The sequence below is a fragment of the Botryllus schlosseri genome, chromosome 6 (genome assembly GCF_051294905.1).
Source record: "Botryllus schlosseri isolate E-star chromosome 6, Bs_hap1, whole genome shotgun sequence".
NCBI lineage: Eukaryota > Metazoa > Chordata > Ascidiacea > Stolidobranchia > Styelidae > Botryllus > Botryllus schlosseri.
The window spans coordinates 6,578,669-6,597,449 of NC_137241.1; the positions used below are offsets into that span (position 1 = coordinate 6,578,669).

General features: G+C 39.3%; 2 protein-coding genes across 2 annotated transcripts in view; one reads left to right on the top strand and one right to left on the bottom strand.

Moving 5' to 3' along the window:
- LOC145440732 (WD repeat domain phosphoinositide-interacting protein 2-like) overlaps positions 1-18,781 on the bottom strand; it is a 227,720-nt gene that overhangs the window by 184,625 nt on the left and 24,314 nt on the right. The gene's annotated exons all lie outside the window — the stretch shown is intronic.
- Positions 1-18,781, top strand: part of LOC145440738 (ryncolin-1-like) — a 154,862-nt gene that overhangs the window by 130,878 nt on the left and 5,203 nt on the right. The gene's annotated exons all lie outside the window — the stretch shown is intronic.

Here is an 18,781-nt window from a genome sequence, read left to right on the forward strand (position 1 = left end):
GTGGAAGCGGAGTTATTGCTGTCGAAAAATTTGGATTTGAATAAAATAGTATTTACGGTGACCGATTCTTTGTTTATTTATTATAGTTGTGCTCACCGTAAATACTATTTTATTCAAATCCAAATTTTTCGACGGCAATAACTCCGCTTCCACTGGTTGGAATTGAACTAAGTTTGGTGAGCAGACGAATGCAATAAGACGACTACTAAAAAGTGTATCGGATAAATAAGTATTGAAAGCCGTGTTTATAATAAAATACGGGTACTCAGACGTCACCAATTTGAGTAAATCAATCCTATACACTCAGAACAAGAAAGATGAATGAGCTTGAGAAAGCTGTCGAAAGGGACAGATCAATAGATGTATTAATACGTGAAGACATAACCACGGATGAATTCCTGAAAAAAATCCTTCAGGATGAGCAATTGAAAGAAATGAAGGAAGACGTACAGTCGATTTTCCAAAACGGACCGAGGTCCTACAACATCACATTCAAAAATGAATGGGATGAAAACACAAGAAGACTGTTCTTGAACAAATCAAAAGGCAAAATACAGGCAAGCGGATTGCAAGCCATATGTAAATTACCGAGAAACACAACCGAAGTTGTGTGCCTCAGAGCAGTGCCTACAGAAATTGACGATGAAATTGTGGCCCAAGAAATAGAAAAAACAGGGGTGGGATCTGTGACTCAAGTCACAAGGTCATACCACAAAGATAGTAATATACAGAATGGATTCAGGAAAATTGAAATTGAAAAATATAATCCAGAGCTCCTTCCGAAATTTCTAAAATTCGGAGAAATATGGTGCAAAGTCTTTCCCCCGCTAAAGAGGAGAAATGAAAAACCCATCTGCAACAGATGTCTGCAAGTGGGCCACATACAGAAATGGTGTAAAAACCCGAAAAAATGCAAACAATGCAATGAAAGCGGGCATGAAAGGCAAAACTGCCCAACGCTCAATACTGACTTCCCTGAGCTAGGGGTAAGCAACAAAAGGGCCGAACCAAAAATAAATGAGGAGGAGGTAGCAGGTGGCGAGCAGAACAGAGGAAGCATAAACGCCGCAAACAATAATACACACTCGGACAAAGAAGGTCCAATAAAAGAAGGTGAAAAGGAGGCTGACACAAGCCAAAAAGCCTTAACAATGTTACAGACAACGAAGGTCTGACAGACATTATTGGAGAAATCCAAGAGGACAAGGAAGGTCTAATGAGTCAAAACGAAGAATTTCAGAAGGACAATGAAGGTCCGGAAAATAGAAAGGGAGAAATCCTAAAGGACAATGAAGGTCCTAAAAACAACGAAGGAAAAACCCAAAGAGAGATCAAGGGTCTGAGAAAGGATGGTGGAGCAACTCAGACAAATAACGTAGACCTCAACACAAAAGTCAGAACAAGCTGGGAAAGTGCAAAACAAATGGAACTGGGTCTGGTACTATCGAGTGACGGCCCAGATTCAGATCAAAAACAAGAATATGACATTGACCTAGCAAACGTACAGACTGAGATAATCATGGTCGACAGCCAAATAGAGAACTCAGAGGAGCACACAGATGAAAGTGCTAATGAACAGCAGACGCTGTCAGAAGATGAAAATCCTACTGAATATGATCAGAAAGGAACCCCAGCGAAGAAAAAGAAGAGAAGAATGAGCAAAAGGCAGAAAAAACAACGGAAAGCCAGGAAACTTCTACAATCCAAAATGACTCCATAAGAGTAAACTTCCTCCAACAAATACATTCAACAAAATACTAAATATAAAATTGTTATCCTTCAACATAAATGGCATAACTAGGAAGAAATCAGAACTAAAACAGATATTAAGCAAGAGAAGTTTCGACGTAATAGCTCTACAAGAAGTTCATAGAGTCGATACAAAGAAAATAGAGAACTTGATGAACAAACACAACTATAGAGCCTATAACAATTCACTAGATAAAGAAGAAAAGTGGACGAACCAAGATGACTCCCCAGCACTATATTTCTTAGGAACCATGATACTGGTTAAAAATGAGATAGCGAACGAGAATTCATATACACTGAAGCATGAAATAGACTGATGCCACACAGAGTACAAAAACTCGAAATAGCATCAGAAGAAAATCTTGAGAAGATAACTATATGGAACGTATATGCGCCAGCTAATGTAGGAAAGTTACAAACCGACTTCTTTAAAGAATTAACCGCAAAGCTAGATGAGAAATGGAATGATAACTCAACACTCTGTGGAGACTTGAATATCGTAACATCGATCAAAGACGTGAAAAACAAAACGAACTTCAAATTAAAACCCGCAGAGAAAATTTGGAAAAGATACACTGAAATCAACAAAATAATCGACGTATATAGAACCAGGAATCCGGACAAAGAAATCTACACGATGACTAAACACAATCAAGCAAGGCGCATAGACGCCATATACATCTCGAATACCATTCAGCAGAATATAAGAAGCTTCAAATATGTAACGAACGCAATCTCAGACCATAATCATATGTGCGCCATTGAAATCCGAGACCTCCAAAGACAGAAATGGGGCAAAGGTTTTTGGAAACTAAACGCCGAACACCTACAGCACAAAGTGCTAAGGGAGAGCATCAAACAAGCCCACGAGATCTACGTAGAGCAAATAGACACATTTGACAACGTTGCGGAGTGGTGGGACGCAATGAAGATAGAATACAAAAAAATATGTAATAAACACGCTAAAAAACAAGCTTACATTGAAAAACGTATAAACAGAGACCTAGAAAAACAACTGAGGGAAACAAAAACTGAACAGGAATATGCATCAGTGCAAAAAAAGATTAGGGAAAGAGAGGAAAATAGAATTCTGCAAGAATGTAGAAAAGCCAAAATCCTAGACCTTGAACAAGGAGAAAAACCCACGAGGTACTTCTTCGATAAGATCAAGCTAAGACAGAAATCAACAAGAATAGAGGAACTAATTAATGAGGAAGGAAAGTCGCTAATAGGAAAAGAAGACATAGTTGAAGAAGCGACGTTGTTCTATAGAGAACTATAGAGCAAAAAACACGAAGTAATAGAGGAGGATAGAAAGGAGGATAGAGCGAAATTCATAGAAACTATGAATGATAGCGGGATAAATAGTCGAGATAGAGAAGAACTTAACTCGGAAATTACGCTAGAAGAGTTGCACCAAACGATTAGAAACATGAGTAACGGAAGCACGCCAGGCTCAGACGGGCTTCCCTACGAATTTTATAAGTCGTTTTGGAATGTAATAAAAAACGAATTGCTAGCAACTCTTAATGGAGCCTTGAGGGATGGTCAAACATGCGAATCGTGGCACGTAGGCATAGCTAAACTTCTTTTTAAAAAAGGGAACCCAAAACAAATCAAGAATTACAGACCGGTAACCCTATTGAATTCGGACTACAAGATCTTGACAAAAATTATTACACAAAGACTAAACAACATATTGCCAGAGGTCATATCACAAGAGCAAAAATGTGCCGTAAAAAATAGATCGATATTTGACGCAGCCCTAAATATAAAAACCAGCATCGACATAGCGAAAAGGAAGAAAGAAAAGATACACATAGTGAGCATAGATCAGCGTAAAGCATTCGACATGGTGGATCACAGCTTCATGTTCAGCGTATTAGACAAACTAGAGTTGGGAATTAACATCAACACACTCATCAAAAAACTATACGAAGGAGCAATAACGAGAATAGAAATTAACGGGAAAGCGTCGGAGGAGATTGCGATTAAGAGAGGGATAAGGCAGGGCTGTTCGCTCAGTATGAGCCTGTACACGCTATGTGGAGAGCCACTGACCAGAAAGATAAACAAAGACCCAAGAATAAAAGGATTAAGATGGGGTCAAAACGAGACCAAAATACAGAACTATGCAGATGACGTAACTGCGATAGTTAAATCATCAGAATCTATAGATGAACTGATGAGAGAATTTGGAAGATTCTCTAACGCCACAGGGCAAAAGATCAACGAAGAAAAGACGCAAATCCTCGCCGTCACGGCTGAAGCGAAGGAAGAATTAGAGAAAAGCAAATACAAAAATATCATTAAAACACAAGTTAAAATATTAGGCTACAAATATGGAGTAAATAACGTAAATGAGGTGGAACGAGAAAAAAGATAAAATAAGAAAAATCCTTAAAAACTACGAAGGAAGAAGCCTGACGTGGGTAGGGAAGATCCTTATACTTAACAGTCTTGCAGTAACACAACTCTTGTACACTGCCAGGATCTTTCAACCGCAGAAAACAATAGTCAGGGAAATAGAAAGGATGTTTTTCAGATTCTTGATAGTACCTGAGAAAATGGAAACGATCAGTCGCAAAACACTGATAAAATCCAAGTATGAAGGAGGACTAGATGTCCCATACCCAAGTTCCAAAATAACCGCCTCTGATTTAATGAAAATCAGCAGGCTGGCAAAAATAAAAAGACCGAACGAACTTTGGGAGAATGAAGCAATATATCAAATTAGTACAAAAATAAAAAGATTCAATGAAGGAATCTATTCAAACAGTACCCCACATGCAGACAAGCCAGCGAAAGAGTGGGAAAAGCTGATAGAATCACAGCAAAAAATAAACTGGAATCAAGAGAAATGGGAAGAAGCAAACTTCAAATTGATATACAAAGAAGTAAACAAACAATTCGAGAACGCATTAGAAGTGGAAAACAAGAATAAATGGTACAAAGTCAACAACGCTTACAGAAATGCAGAACCAAAACTAACGAACAAAGAAAAAGTTAACAACTACAGAATTGCGATGAACGCATATAACTTTGGAGAAAGAAAGGAGAAAAGAAACCTCTTGTCGCCAGGTCAGGCGAAAAGAGAGAAGTACGAATGCAAATTTTGCAGACATGCGACAGATAATGTCAAGCATGTTTTTGCAAAATGCCAGGTGTCGACTCGGGTTTTAAGCAAGGTTGCAAGAATCCTGAAAACAGGTAAACTGAAAGAAGAACAGATCCTTCAAAATAAAGACAACGGTAGCAGCCTAAAACTGCTGACGATCACAATATTCAAAAAGAAAATTTTAAAAACAAAACAAAAACTGGACATCGAAAACAAATGGCAGAATGAAACTGAAAGCTGGACACTAAACATGACGAAGAAAATCAAAAGAAGAATTCAATCGAGAGAGATGATCTCCTTGAAGGAAAAGGCCGACGAATGGATAACGCGCATCCAAACTTACCTTGATGGAAGCGAAGACGGACCCGAGTCCGATCGAGAAAACGAGACGCGAGCCGGAAATGATCCTGACGACGACGACCCGGCTGGAGATGATCCCGACGACGACGAATCTGAGGGAGAGGACTCGGCCGATGATGAATCTGATGACGATGATCCGAGTGATGATGATGACGAAGAAGACGATGAAACCGAAGCAGAAGCAGAAGTGAACCTGCGAAGGAATGAATGTATATTGTGCCGATGATATTTTATTGTCATTTCACAACTGTTTTTATGACCATATATATTTGAAATATCTTGTATTGCAATAAGTCCTTTTAGAAATAAACGCCCACGTCGGGCACATACAAAAAAAAATGAGCATCGTTTCTATAGTCAGCCTAACACTTTCATGGGGTGAAGAGAAAATTTTCAAATTTTTTATTATTTATTTTTATATAATAAATATAAACTTTCATCTCCTGTAGCAAAGCGGTTATTGGGTGGAATTGATCCAAATTTTGTGTGTAGGCTCAAATTAGGTAACCTAACAATTTTATCAAGTAGCCAGTACGATTTGAGAAAAAAAGTCATTTTTGAAGAGCCCTAATGACGGCACTTGTAGGACAATGTAGTTGTCAAATACATATTACCTTCCTGATCTACGCCGAGAAATAAACTGCCTTGGAAGTGACATTCACAATTACAAATTCAAATAAAAAACAGCGCCATAGCTATCCATGTTCTTGATTGGTAAGTAGCTGTCTATCACCGCCGTAAAATGCAGGTGTGCAGCGCAGCGTTACGTTACGCCGAATACTGTAGAAGTTCTTCAATAGTTAGAGGTTCGGAATCAACGCGACAAGTACTTTTGATTATTATCATTGATTATATATTCTAAGCTTCATTGATCATATATTCTAAGCTAATTACGATGAGTTGAGCTATCGCAGGTGAGGCTTGTCCCGTATGTGCCTCATCTGTGCGTTGCCTCGCCGTTCGCGCTTTATTTTCGAACAAAGAATATGAAAATTCCTGTGATTTTGGGAATAAAAATGTTCAAAATATAGCCATTCGTTAACATCAATAGAAAATCACAAGAATCATTGAAGGTTTAACAACTTTCCTGCGCTCATCCCTGACGACATCTGAGGCACTACCTCACTTGACTCCCCTAACTCCGGGTCACTGACGTATATCACACCCCACAGTGGGTAACTGGGTATGTACTGCCGTAGTGACCATGTTTGGCTCCGCCTACGCAGGTGGGCAGAAATATGTGGCGCACACTACGAATCCCATATATTAATGCTACTAATAGGCCTACGCAGAGGTGGTCGGTAACGAAGTACTTCTACTTTTTCGAAGTACTCAAGTAGTGCTCCTCTACTTCTGGTACTTACTCAAGTAGATCTGATTTTCGCTACTTTTACTTCTACTTCGTAATATTTTGTGATCTACTTACTTACTTTTCGCTATTTTCAGTTTGTCAAGTAGAAGTAGTTTAATCATCCAATCAGGAAGATAGCCTGGGGTGTTTTCATAGAGTATCAGCATTTAATTTCCATAAAAGTTGATTAAAGCCCAGAATTTTTGTCGCGCTTCGGGTGCGCCGCGCAGTAGTTACGGAGTGACCAGTATGATTTCATGAATGTATCGGTGAATATAATTTAGGTAGCGGGTTGGCGTGGTTCTGTTCACACCGCATTGTCGTCATTGTCGCATTTCAAACCCATATGATATATTTGATCACAGTATATATGGCTCATCATAGCGTTAAGAGCTTATGTTTCGAAATCTAGCATTTAGTTATCACATCGTAATCTAGCAGTCCATGGCGTGTCCTAATCTGGAAAAGTGGACTCTTGACTTTTTTTTTAGTTTCATAGCTGATTTAGCATAGCAACCTTCGGAACTTTCTGGACTAAAAACATGAAATGCATATTCCGCTTTTAGAAGTAGTATTTATATTTCACTTAAAATTCCCAGTATCATATACTCTGAGTTCTAATTAATATCAGTTCTTTTGTCTGGATAACATATATGTTGAAGCGTAAAAGCAAGTTAAGTAATGCCTTTAATTTCCAGAAATGAAGCTACACAATGTGGCATTTTTACGATCCACCATATTTTTATCAAGGTGTACTAATCGCGCAAAGTGTTTACACTGTAACCGATAAAACTTCTCCGTATTGCTCTTCGACTAAACTACGGGCCTTATAATATGGGGGAGGGCGCCATACCATGATATTTTCGAAAACGTGCTGTTGGAGTAAACAGAGGAGTATAGTATCGCATTTCCATTTCAATACTATCATTTTCATCCCATGATACGGACGAATGCTTATGCTGTCGAGAATTGGATACCTCCTGATATGCATCAATATGAATCAAGCTCGGCTCCTTTTGCATAGCTCAATTTGTACCTTTTGACATTCCGTGTGAACGAATTACGATCGTTTTCTCAACTATACCTAATTATTTGAGTAGATTTAAAGTCAGTCAATACCATTTCTATTTCAAGTAGTTTTAGGTTGCTGATGGAAGAAGTACTTCTACTCGCACGTAAGTAGATTTTTTTCGTCACTACTTCTACTTCTATTTGAGTAGCTTTCTTGGCTACTTTGACCACCTCTGGTAATACGTTACGGATAATTGTGACATAACAGTTGATTGACATGTAAGGCTCGCTCTTTGAGAGTTACAATTGAAAATATTGGGCCAATATGGCTCGTCGGCCGAAAAAGGTTCCCTACGCCTGGCCTAAATGCATTCTCATCGTCTACTCTCTCTCATTAGGCAGCACACTTTTGCTCTCTCTTTCTCTCTCTCTCTCTCTCTCTCCAAAAGAAGAAGGAAGGCAGTATATTGTAATCTGCACCACGTTTATTCTTGAATGGGGGTCGACTGCAGAATCGCTTGTTAAGTGTCGGAGATTTGCCTAGGCGACGCTTTGCCATACTATCCAGCTAAGCCAGGGGTCGGAAACCTGCCCTGTCAAAGGAGTCATATTGGCCTATTTTCAATTGCAATTCGGAAGGATCCATACAACAATATCAATCAGCCGTGAAGTCATAATTGACGATTCGTGAATTCATGTTGGCACAACATCGAAGTTCAGTATACCTGCGACTTATCGTGCGATCGATATTGTATGTGCTAAAAGCTAATGTGATGCTATACCACCGTTAAGTCGGAATTCGTGGTGTCGCAGTGCTATCAGGACAGGTCACGGCTTGACTATTAGAAATTCACTTTCCACGAAATTCCCAACAGTTTCAAATTATATTCTTGTTCTCTCCTAACGGGAATTTCGTTAGTAATTTTGGATTTGCCCAGTGAGTTAGCAGTATATGTCTGGAAGGAGCTAGTGTTGATTCAATACAGCAAATTATGTCACTAGTGTGCAAAGAGTGGAGTGTGAATCACTGTCACACCTGTCAGCAGCTTGACGACTAGTTTGCCTCGAAACCAGATCTCAGTATTGATGAAATAATAAATCCGCGGATTTCAGCCGGTGCCACTCAGGGTTTCCACTGAAGGCCAAGACACACATTGAAATCACACATATATGAGTGGTGATAACACGCCTGCATTGACCAATTTTGGCCCGAGATGTAGTCGAAATTTGACTGTTGTGGTGGTACATCATATATGCAGTGGAGTACCCAGGGGTTGTTGGGGTACGAAATCAAAACCTCGTCATTCTGAAATGACAATTTATATCCAAATGTTGATAGCTCATTTGTGATTAAGCAACTGGTGTTGCGTTTCGAACGAAAAATAAAGACCCTTGTTAAGGCCTCGGATTTAAAGCTGGGGTCGGAAACCGAATCGCAGAAGTCACACTGATTTGGAATAGGTATCCATTGTAGTGTTTTCATTTTGAGTGAAATCCATATTTTAATTGGTCTGTTCTTTTAACACTCTGTTGCTGTCCCTTTTATTCTATGCGACAGTAATCTATATAGTAATGTATTAGATGTGTAGTTAGATGTGTAATGTTGTGGACATCGGTCCGGCTCTATTCATAACGTGTTAAAAAATACTTTCTTCAAATTTTGAAGTGCGCGATCTTGTTGCGTGACACCATCCCGAGTTGTTGATTTTTTCACTTGATCATGATCTCCAAAGCAGAGTTTAGAATTGTGTGTATAGCGAGTACGTAAAGTACATTATAGCTTGTGTTTTAGACCGACGACTCAAACCATTCATCAAGTGTACGCGATATCAACATAAAGCTTGAGAGTTGATTAAACGATCCTGTGAAATGATGAATAAAGATGATAATTGAATGTACGCTTATTTGGTCGGTGGGCTTACCACCTGTCCTCACCGTGCATTCGAGTTTATTTTGACTATCCGTGCCTTCAGCAATCACATCAGTCACGCACATTCTGTCTCAAGTTAATGCATGTAAGGGCGACTGTTGTTATAGATGATATGATGATTCGACTGTTGAAATCATTTTTCAAATACCAAATTCAAGTGAGCGTGGACATTTTTGTTGAGGTACACTTCACTTGATTTCATGCGTCATGAATTTCAACATTATAAACTCAATAACATACGAAGTGTGGATTGGAACTAGAGGTCGACCGATATTGATTTTTACAGGCCGATACCGATACCGATATTTTGACGCTCAGAAGGCCGATAACCGATATCATAGGCCGATATTAATATGGAAGGAGCAGAGAACTATTTCGCCAAAAATATTATATATTAGGCAAGGTGGCACTTGTTCATGCCACAGAAAGGTGAACAATAAAAGAGACAACTGAAATCGAAAAGACTTATTGCTTAATTGTGAACATTCGTTGAGATTTGGGATAACCCGAAAATCAAAACATGATACAGAATTGCAGATCAGTTCAGAAAAGGTAGATTGTAGTTAGATATAAAATATCGGTCGCGATATCGGCCTAGATTGGCCGATACCGATATTCGACAAAGTTCCAATTATCGGCGCCGATAATCGGCCAAGCCGATAATCGGTCGACCTCTAATTGGAACAGGTAGGATTTAGCTTTGATCTACTGCTGCGGCCATTTTGTAACTTTGCTAGTGTGCCATAATCTGATAAGTTTGGGAATCATAAGTCTGTTACACCCTAGCAGTGGTCCTCGACCTTCTTCGATATTCGGGCACTATGTCCAATAGATTAATATCGGCATGCTGGTCCTTGTTCTATTTTACGGCGCCACTAATATCTTATGACTTGTTGCACTGAAATTGACATTGCACAACGAATAGATGAGGCCGTATCAAATAATGATAGAAACTCAACTATATACGGAGTTATGCGAGAATCAATAAGCAAATCGACAAAGGAAAAATTTTCTCTTAATTGGGCATATTTTTACACAAGAAATCTACGACGAAAATCATATTTTGGACTACTAAGTAAAATGATCCACATTTTCGGATTAGCGACAATAACAACAATGATAAGAATCTACCAATCCAAGTTCAAACTAATGAGAATTTAATCGGCAGTGACCAGATTGCAAGCGAAAAATAATGCTATCTATAAGTCAATTTCCATAGCTGGAAAAATAATGAAAGAATGAATTGCAAAAGTCTTGCGCATATTATGTATTTGTATTTATTCAGATGTATCAGGAAATTTTGGAAACTTATGACTTGGACGGAAAATCGTCCTTCACGATGTGCGGTGAGGTTCATGGCTGAAGGCACTGACCCCTTTAGAGTCAGATTTACAAACATGAAAACCAAAATGATAGCTGATTCAGTTGGCGACTAGTTTCTTATCACTATAGCGCGATTTGTTTTGACAAGTCAAAAATAGACAAAATGAGGTCAAAATGTAGCGTTAGGTCAAAAAATGGTTACAATTTTTACAAAGTTACAACTTTTTTGCAACCTGCATTTTGTCTGTATCGTAGATTTTTCACTGTCGGTGAACTTATCATTTGACATTTTACAGCTTGTAGCCTACTTTATTGGCCTGCCGTTGTAGACGGCCCATTGTCTGCTCATTGTGAATCGTAACATTCAAAAGAAACAAATAGTTTGACTCGGTGTTATGCTCAACGTACCGCCATATCCCGAATGAAGCAAGACTGCGTGGGCGTTGCATGGTTATTCTATCAAGAAGCGCATGATGAAAAATCGTGATGTAGAAACCATTGTCAGGATGAAGCAACACGGTTTGTCACCAACAGTGTAGGCTACACACAACTTTAGTGTTGTCAGCCAACAACTGCTGCTGTTGAACGTTCTTTCTCCATTCTTGGCAAGCTACTTAGTAAGAACAGACACTTTATACCCGAGTGTGTAGGAAAGCATCTTTCGTTGTACTACAAAAATTATTTCCACCATAAGGCATACTGTAACTACTGGAAATCTTGATAGTGCCAGATTTCGTTTTTTTTTCATGTAGAAATTTGTCAGTTTTTGAGGCAGAAAAGTTTTTTCATGCCAAGCTACATTGTAGGGACATACAATTCATACAGATGAAGATAAGTAGTACAATTCTAACATTATGTGGGAAAACACCTCATTTGCACACGCTAGGTCAAATTTGGTTCAAATTAAGATTTTTAGGGTCAAACAAGGTCAAAATGTTGATTTTTTGGTCAAAACCTTCCGTTTTTTGGTCCAAAAATCGCCCTACTTATCACATTTCTAGCACCCTTCACACGTAGGCTACGTAAGAAGATACTATATCCACAATTGTAGGTATAGGTATGGATAGAAAATACATAACAGCTACGTCAAAATTGAATAAATTTGAACTTCAATACGTGTTTGCCGTCGCAACTACACGATTCATAGCACATCGTCGGTTTGCGAAATGGATACCGCTAGGGATGGTGTGAACGTGAGGTTCACGTTCACAAACGAACCTTGGTAGGTTTTGTACTGCGAACGTTTTTCTTATATTTAATTTTTCACTTGATTATGGCACCTTTGGTTGAAATTGATTGCGTTTCAACTGCGGGTCACTCTCTGCATGGTTTTGGCAGCAAAAAAATCAACACTAAGCGTGCATGCACCTTGACAATCTCAAAACTTTTAATTGCTTTGTTACAAAAGTTTGCTCGGAATATCCAGCTTTCCGTTTGTGAATATTTAGTGATTCTTTGCTGTGAGCTTGAACCACAATCACACAACATCAAGAGCGAAATATACTACATGTAGTCAGCGAATGATGCTTATTCAACCAATCAATGAGATTGATATCGTTGTCTCATGTCTCAAAATCTAACAGGCGTATACGGGATCAATCTTGACTTCGTATGTTTACTGTATCATAAAAACCAAAATCCGTGCGATTGGGGTGTTGGCTGCTGCTGAATAACTTGCTAATGGGGTAATATCGGTTGCGAGTATAGAAACCTGTTTTACGCTCTGCTCAATATGAACGTAGCAATACTCAGACGCCGAATAGATTGTCCGGTGTGGCCAAGACCGTTAAGGCGTAAGCGTATATTCCCTTGCAAGTCATCGTCGAAATCTTTGGCAAAGCGACGGAAGATAATTATTGCATGGGAATATTATATCATTTGATCGTCCAGTTGATACATTTAGCGACGTTTAAAATGTTAATATGTACTTCAGAATCAAGGTATTATGTGGCCCAAGTCGTCGCTAGATATCGTGTACATTAATATAGGTTATCACTTCACTGAAATATAGGGTAGGAATTAGCAGTATGACGTCACGAGACGTCATGATGTTCACGTTCGCGTTCACACGAACCTGAACCTTTCAGGGGTCCACACCATCCAGGGCTGTAATGACTCGAGTCCCACTCGAGTCACGATTTTCTGATGACTCGACTTGACTCGAGTCATTTTGTAAAAACGCGGATTACTACACCATTACTACATACCGCATTGTATCAGCACTCTGCGATTGTCGGATCGTTAGCTAACTGTGAGTGAGGCAGATCCATCTTGCATTGTTCAATGGCCACACCTGCTTTTTAGAAGAAACATATCCGTTGATATGTGTACTCGAGATCGGGTCGAACACTAAGCATGGCTTAGTTCAGTGGTTCCCAACCGGTGGGAAATTCCCCACTGGTGGGGTAATCGATGGTTTCTGGTGAGGAATAAACACAATTGTCAAACACTATATACGGGGCAGTCTACATATTAACGGAGATACATGCGCAATTACCATTACCAGTTGACTGCTCTGGAATATATGTATCGAAAATTATATTGCGTGTTGTTCACAAAAACACAATTTTAACTCCTGATAACCAATAATGGCGTCCCAAACGCATCCAGCACAATCAGTATGACGTGAAAAACGCTTCCGCTAAATTTTGCGGGTTACTGGTAGGGGTACCGGTTGAGGGTTACCGGCAGAGGTGGTCAGTAACGAAGTACTTCTACTTTTTGAAGTACTTGAAGTATATTTTGCCTACTCAAACTACTTTTTAAGTAGTTATGATTTTAGACTACTTCTACTTCTACTTGACAGTTTTCAGTTTTGTAGGCAAAAATAAGCGTAGAATGCCTACTTACTTACTTACTTGTGAACCACCACTTCTACTTCTACTTGAGTAGAAATTCCGGCGTTACTTCTACTTCTACTTGAGTAGCGAAGATGGCTACTTTGACCACCTCTGGTTACCGGTAGTACCTGAGTGATTCGATTCTGAATAACGTATTATGCTTCGAGTCGAGTATTCGCGTATCACTCATTATGACGCCACAACATGTAAAATGTCAAAGTTCAAATATGTACCATTTGTGCCACCACAAAGAACATAATGCCTGTTATCCGTCACATTAAAGACACTTTGTTTTTTCTTCGACCCTACGGATTTCATTGCACTTTGTGACAATGTTGTGGGAGGATCATGACTTCGGAAATGTTTTTCAAGTAACCGTCGTAGCTTTGCACTATATATTTCGTATGCTGCGATACGACCAATCAAGGTTTCAAGGCTTCTACATTGGAAACTTGTATCGAAAATATGATTATCGTTGATAAATTAACTTTCAGTAGCGATGAGCGTATAATTTCAGTACTTGAAAAAGTCGTATTTTGCTACTCTACTCGAATCATTAAAATAATTACTCTATTCAGATTCGAGTACTCCAATCATTGTACCCAGCCCTACTTACCGGTATCGGTTCACAATACTTTTGATGTTGCAGTTATAGGCTATTGTCTTGCATAAGAAGAAAATAGCAGCTCCGTAACGACAAAAGTTTTGGGTAGTGGGGGATGAGGGCTATGAAAAAATCTGAAGTGGCGAATGACGACAAAAAGGTTAGGAACCACTGGCTTAGTTCGACCATTTTTTCCACGCCCACTTATAGCTAGTATTTAAAACACTGCTACAACAGTCGGTCCACGCATCAGCCGTGCTCAACTGTAACAGTCTTTAACTAGCGACAAGTAACCGGCGTGTGAATCGTGTAGTTGGAACTATGCAAATGTATTGGAACATAACACTCCCGTACAGCACTTATTCTATGGGATTGAAATAACTGTTGAGTGTTCAGTGTGCAGTCCTGTCATTTTTAATATTGCATTTAACCCAAAATTGCTGTAATAAAATACTTGCTTCACACTGAAAACACGTATTCGTGAGGTGCCGCGAGTCCAATTGTGCTTACACACGGTCATATTATTGCAGCAAGTTTTTCAAAGTCTCTTTCTGGTTTATAATCCAATAGCAATGCATTTGATTCCAAATGTGGTCACAATGAGGAACGGAACAGTATAGGCACAATGGAGGGGCTCTTAAACTTGGGTAGCCTACGTGAACACAGGGGAGAGGGTTGTATAATATACAATTGCACATCCTTGATGGTTATGCAAAGTAATTTTAAGCGACCAATGAAAGTCTTTGTATTTTCAATTCAAGTTCGATAACACATTTTCTCATAATCGATAATAGCATAATACCAGTTAAGATCGAAATGAATACTGGCGATTTGTAGTGTATAGCATCTATATCAGCGATGACAATCTTGTAAAGTGAAAGGTGAGCTCATTGAACCAATGACAATGGAACCAGTAATAAATTGGTGATTTTTTAAGTTCGCTAACTGAAGCATGTCATCTTTTCATTGAGAAAGCTCTGTCTGCTATATTCAATTTTGCCACTAGGTCCACACAACACTGTGAGTCAGGATTTTCATCCTTAGTTACAATTGTTACAAATAGACAAAAGCAATCGAAAGCAAAGGAACAAATTACATTCATTTGTTCTCAAATTTAATAAAACGAACATTTGTTACCAATTCATTATAATTTCATTGCGTTACGTCGGATGCACTTCAAAAAACTGTCACGGACTTGGTCACATAGGGAGGGAGTCCAGGTGGACCAAAAGGAATCGGCAACTATTTCACTAAAATCTGTTTGATATAGATAGCGCAGTGGTACGTTGAAATGCTCCACAGCTACAAACTCAGTGAGTTACGACGAGATAAAATCCGATGAAGGTCGGATTGAGAAATCCTACGTAAGTATTGCAGGTTCATATACTTTTAAAACCCTATTTTGCAGGATTATCACGGAAGACGATACCATATCAAGGCCGCGGACAAAGTGCTACAAATAACGAATGTGCCAAGCGATGTAGGCCTGAGATGACGTTGACCATGCAGTTATACACAAAGAACAGCCAATAACAGCGAGAGCAATAGCGGCAATCCAGATCCAGAATCTACAAGAAAAAGGCAAGAATTTGAGAGTATTATATGAAGTGATGAGGCACTGCCACAATGTAACAGCAGTCATTACACTGTGTCCCGCCTGAACGCAACGCCTGCAGTGCAAAGACTTATTAAAGAGAATGAGACAGTCTAGTAACCAGATTAGATGGGGATGCTACTAGTTGAATATAGTCGGTCTAGCGAAATATGGGATTATGTCAATGGATTTGTGCAGCGAAATGTGAGATAGTATAATTTTGTGCTCGTTATTTTACCGACACAGTACAACGAAGGATACCTATCGTCCATACCCTTCTACTCTTCTGCAACAGTGTTTAGAGAGCGTCCGTAGAGCTATTAATGAACATTAGCCTACTGAGCATTCAGTTAATTTGAATCGTGTAATTTCAGTGAAATATTTCAAAGTAGTCGTTTGTTTATAATCAAGTACAAATTAAATAAATTTCTATAGAAACTATCGAAGTAATGAGAGTCAACATAAAGTGAACGACCAAAAATTACCCGAGAAAATGCCAAACCATGAAACATATTCCAGCGCAGGCTGAGACATCGGAAATTGGAAAAATCCACTTTCTGAAAAACAGCCAGACTCCTGTGTGGATCAGGACCGTAACAATCACACGCCATTTCCTCAATTGAGTAGCGAATCCGAAATGAACCCAGAACTCGGTTAACCAACTTAAAGTAGATTTATGCAACGTGAACTTTTTCGTCGCGCTTCGCTTCACTATGGGTACCCGTCCAAAAAAATAACTTAAACAAAATACTCACAATTTACAGAAGTGAGTACCACTGATTTCTCAATGGGAGACATTCATACACCTGCGGGCGCCAAAAGCTCGACCCAAGTGATCCATTGTTTGCATTGGATACCGAAAGAAACGTCGTCTTGATTTGTTGTCTTTTGATATCCCTAGCGTAGCTCGTTGGAAGTCAAGTGCCCCTACACGGTAAGGGGTGACCTAATAACACCTGAAAAGTATTTTCCATATTTGATGATTGCTGCAGATGGCAATCATCTGAAGAAAAATCGCAGATGGTATGCCCAAGTACAAGGCCAAATGACTTACGCTTGAATGAAACTATGTTGTTTTATGTATACATTTAGTGATGTGCACATGGAAAATATAGAGTTTGACCCAGAACTTGTTCCTAAATTTATGATTCCGAAGATGCAAACGTTCTACGAAATGTATTGGCGTCCTTTTTTTGGTGGTCAAGATTGCGTCCCCGCAAGATGAAAAACTGAAAACTGCTGAATGAAATGTAGCAGGGGAGACCGGGGACAATTGTAACACTTTTCGTATTTTCCAACATTATGTGTTTTTCTCGTGGAAATTTCACTTCCAAAGTTTTATATAAAGAAGCCAACAACTCGATAGTTGATATAAAAAATAAATTGGAACTCAATCAACAATCAATCATGGTAATATTGGGTCGCAAAAATCGCTGCTCAAATGTTACAATCGCCCCGTACCCAGGGGCAATTGTACCAGCCGTGCGGGGCAATTGTAACAGTGTTATTTATAACTAAACACAAACTAAATGAACAACGAATGCGGAAGCACAAATTGTAATATTGCATGAAACTAAAGGAAGAGACGTTTGAACGCTTCCAGGCTACGTCCCATCGCATTTATGGCATCTGAATGCAATATCACCCTTCGTGTCTTGCTCAAGCTTAAAGTGTACAAGAGACACATTCATTCCATCATCTCCCTACACACATTCGGCCTCTTCTAACAAGGTTCTGTTGTTCAGCGTGCATAATGGGTTGGTCATTCGGTCACCTGCGAAGGTGCAAAACCGACCTGGCTAACATATCTTGCTTGAATGGACCGATGATAGTATAGTTGAACGAGGACGAAACATTGTGTGGCGTCAAAGCTATAATGACATTCTTCTGTGCTGTAGAAAATTGACATAAATTGTTCACATCAAATATCAAAATGTAAGTGGGCCATGATCAAAGTCGAGAGAGGACGAGAATTAAGCCATGACTATTGAAGTTCGACACACCAAAAGTCAATCAACATGAGAAAGGGTGGTTGAATCACGAAAATAACCGAACCGTCAGATTCACATCACCACTATTGCATGGCCGTTTCGACAGATGATCATGTTAGAATCGGTGTCGCAAGGCAGTATCTGTTCTGGTGAATTTCTGGCTGTTGCAAGATTATTCTGCAGTAGATGAATGGTAATACCAACATATGAACAAAGACATTCAGAATTGATAACATATTGTAACGGGGCAAAAGTAACAGAGTGTTACGATTGCCCCTGACACGCTCGACCATGATTAGTGTCTCAGTATGGTACCTTCCCCGACGATGCAAGTCCTATTCTTTCCATCACCACGGTAGACTATAGTAACATTGTTCCAGCTACACATATAACGTTGTAACTACTTGAGGTACTATTCGTCTAGACAAATAATTCCAGACCAGAAAAACTTTACTCAAGGGTCAAAAATTTCGTTTTTTGCAAATTATTCCGGGGTTTCGCATCGTAGGTATATGGCATGACAATTTTCGCAGCTAACTCCAAAAAGTCCACCTTGTTGTCATAAGTGCTCTTAAAAGCGCTGGTGAATAAATTGTGACTTTCGCTTAGCAGCAGCGCGTGGGAGTTCAAAAATCCAAACATATCATTTAAGTGGTGTATGCAGGTAAACCTAGTTTCAGCTTCAAGTTTAAATCTGTTCGAAGCTTGAAACATGCATCGTCTAACTTCTTCAACTACACTGAGGCCAGCATCTTCTGATTGTTCGCCAGGCATTCTCCTTTTTCTGCGAACTCTCCGAACAATCGGCATTGACGGCTGTTTCGAAGTGGTTTCATCGCCATACTAACATATTAATTTGTGTTTTCGGAATCAGCGCGACACTAGCTTTCGATTGAGACCTGCTTGATTA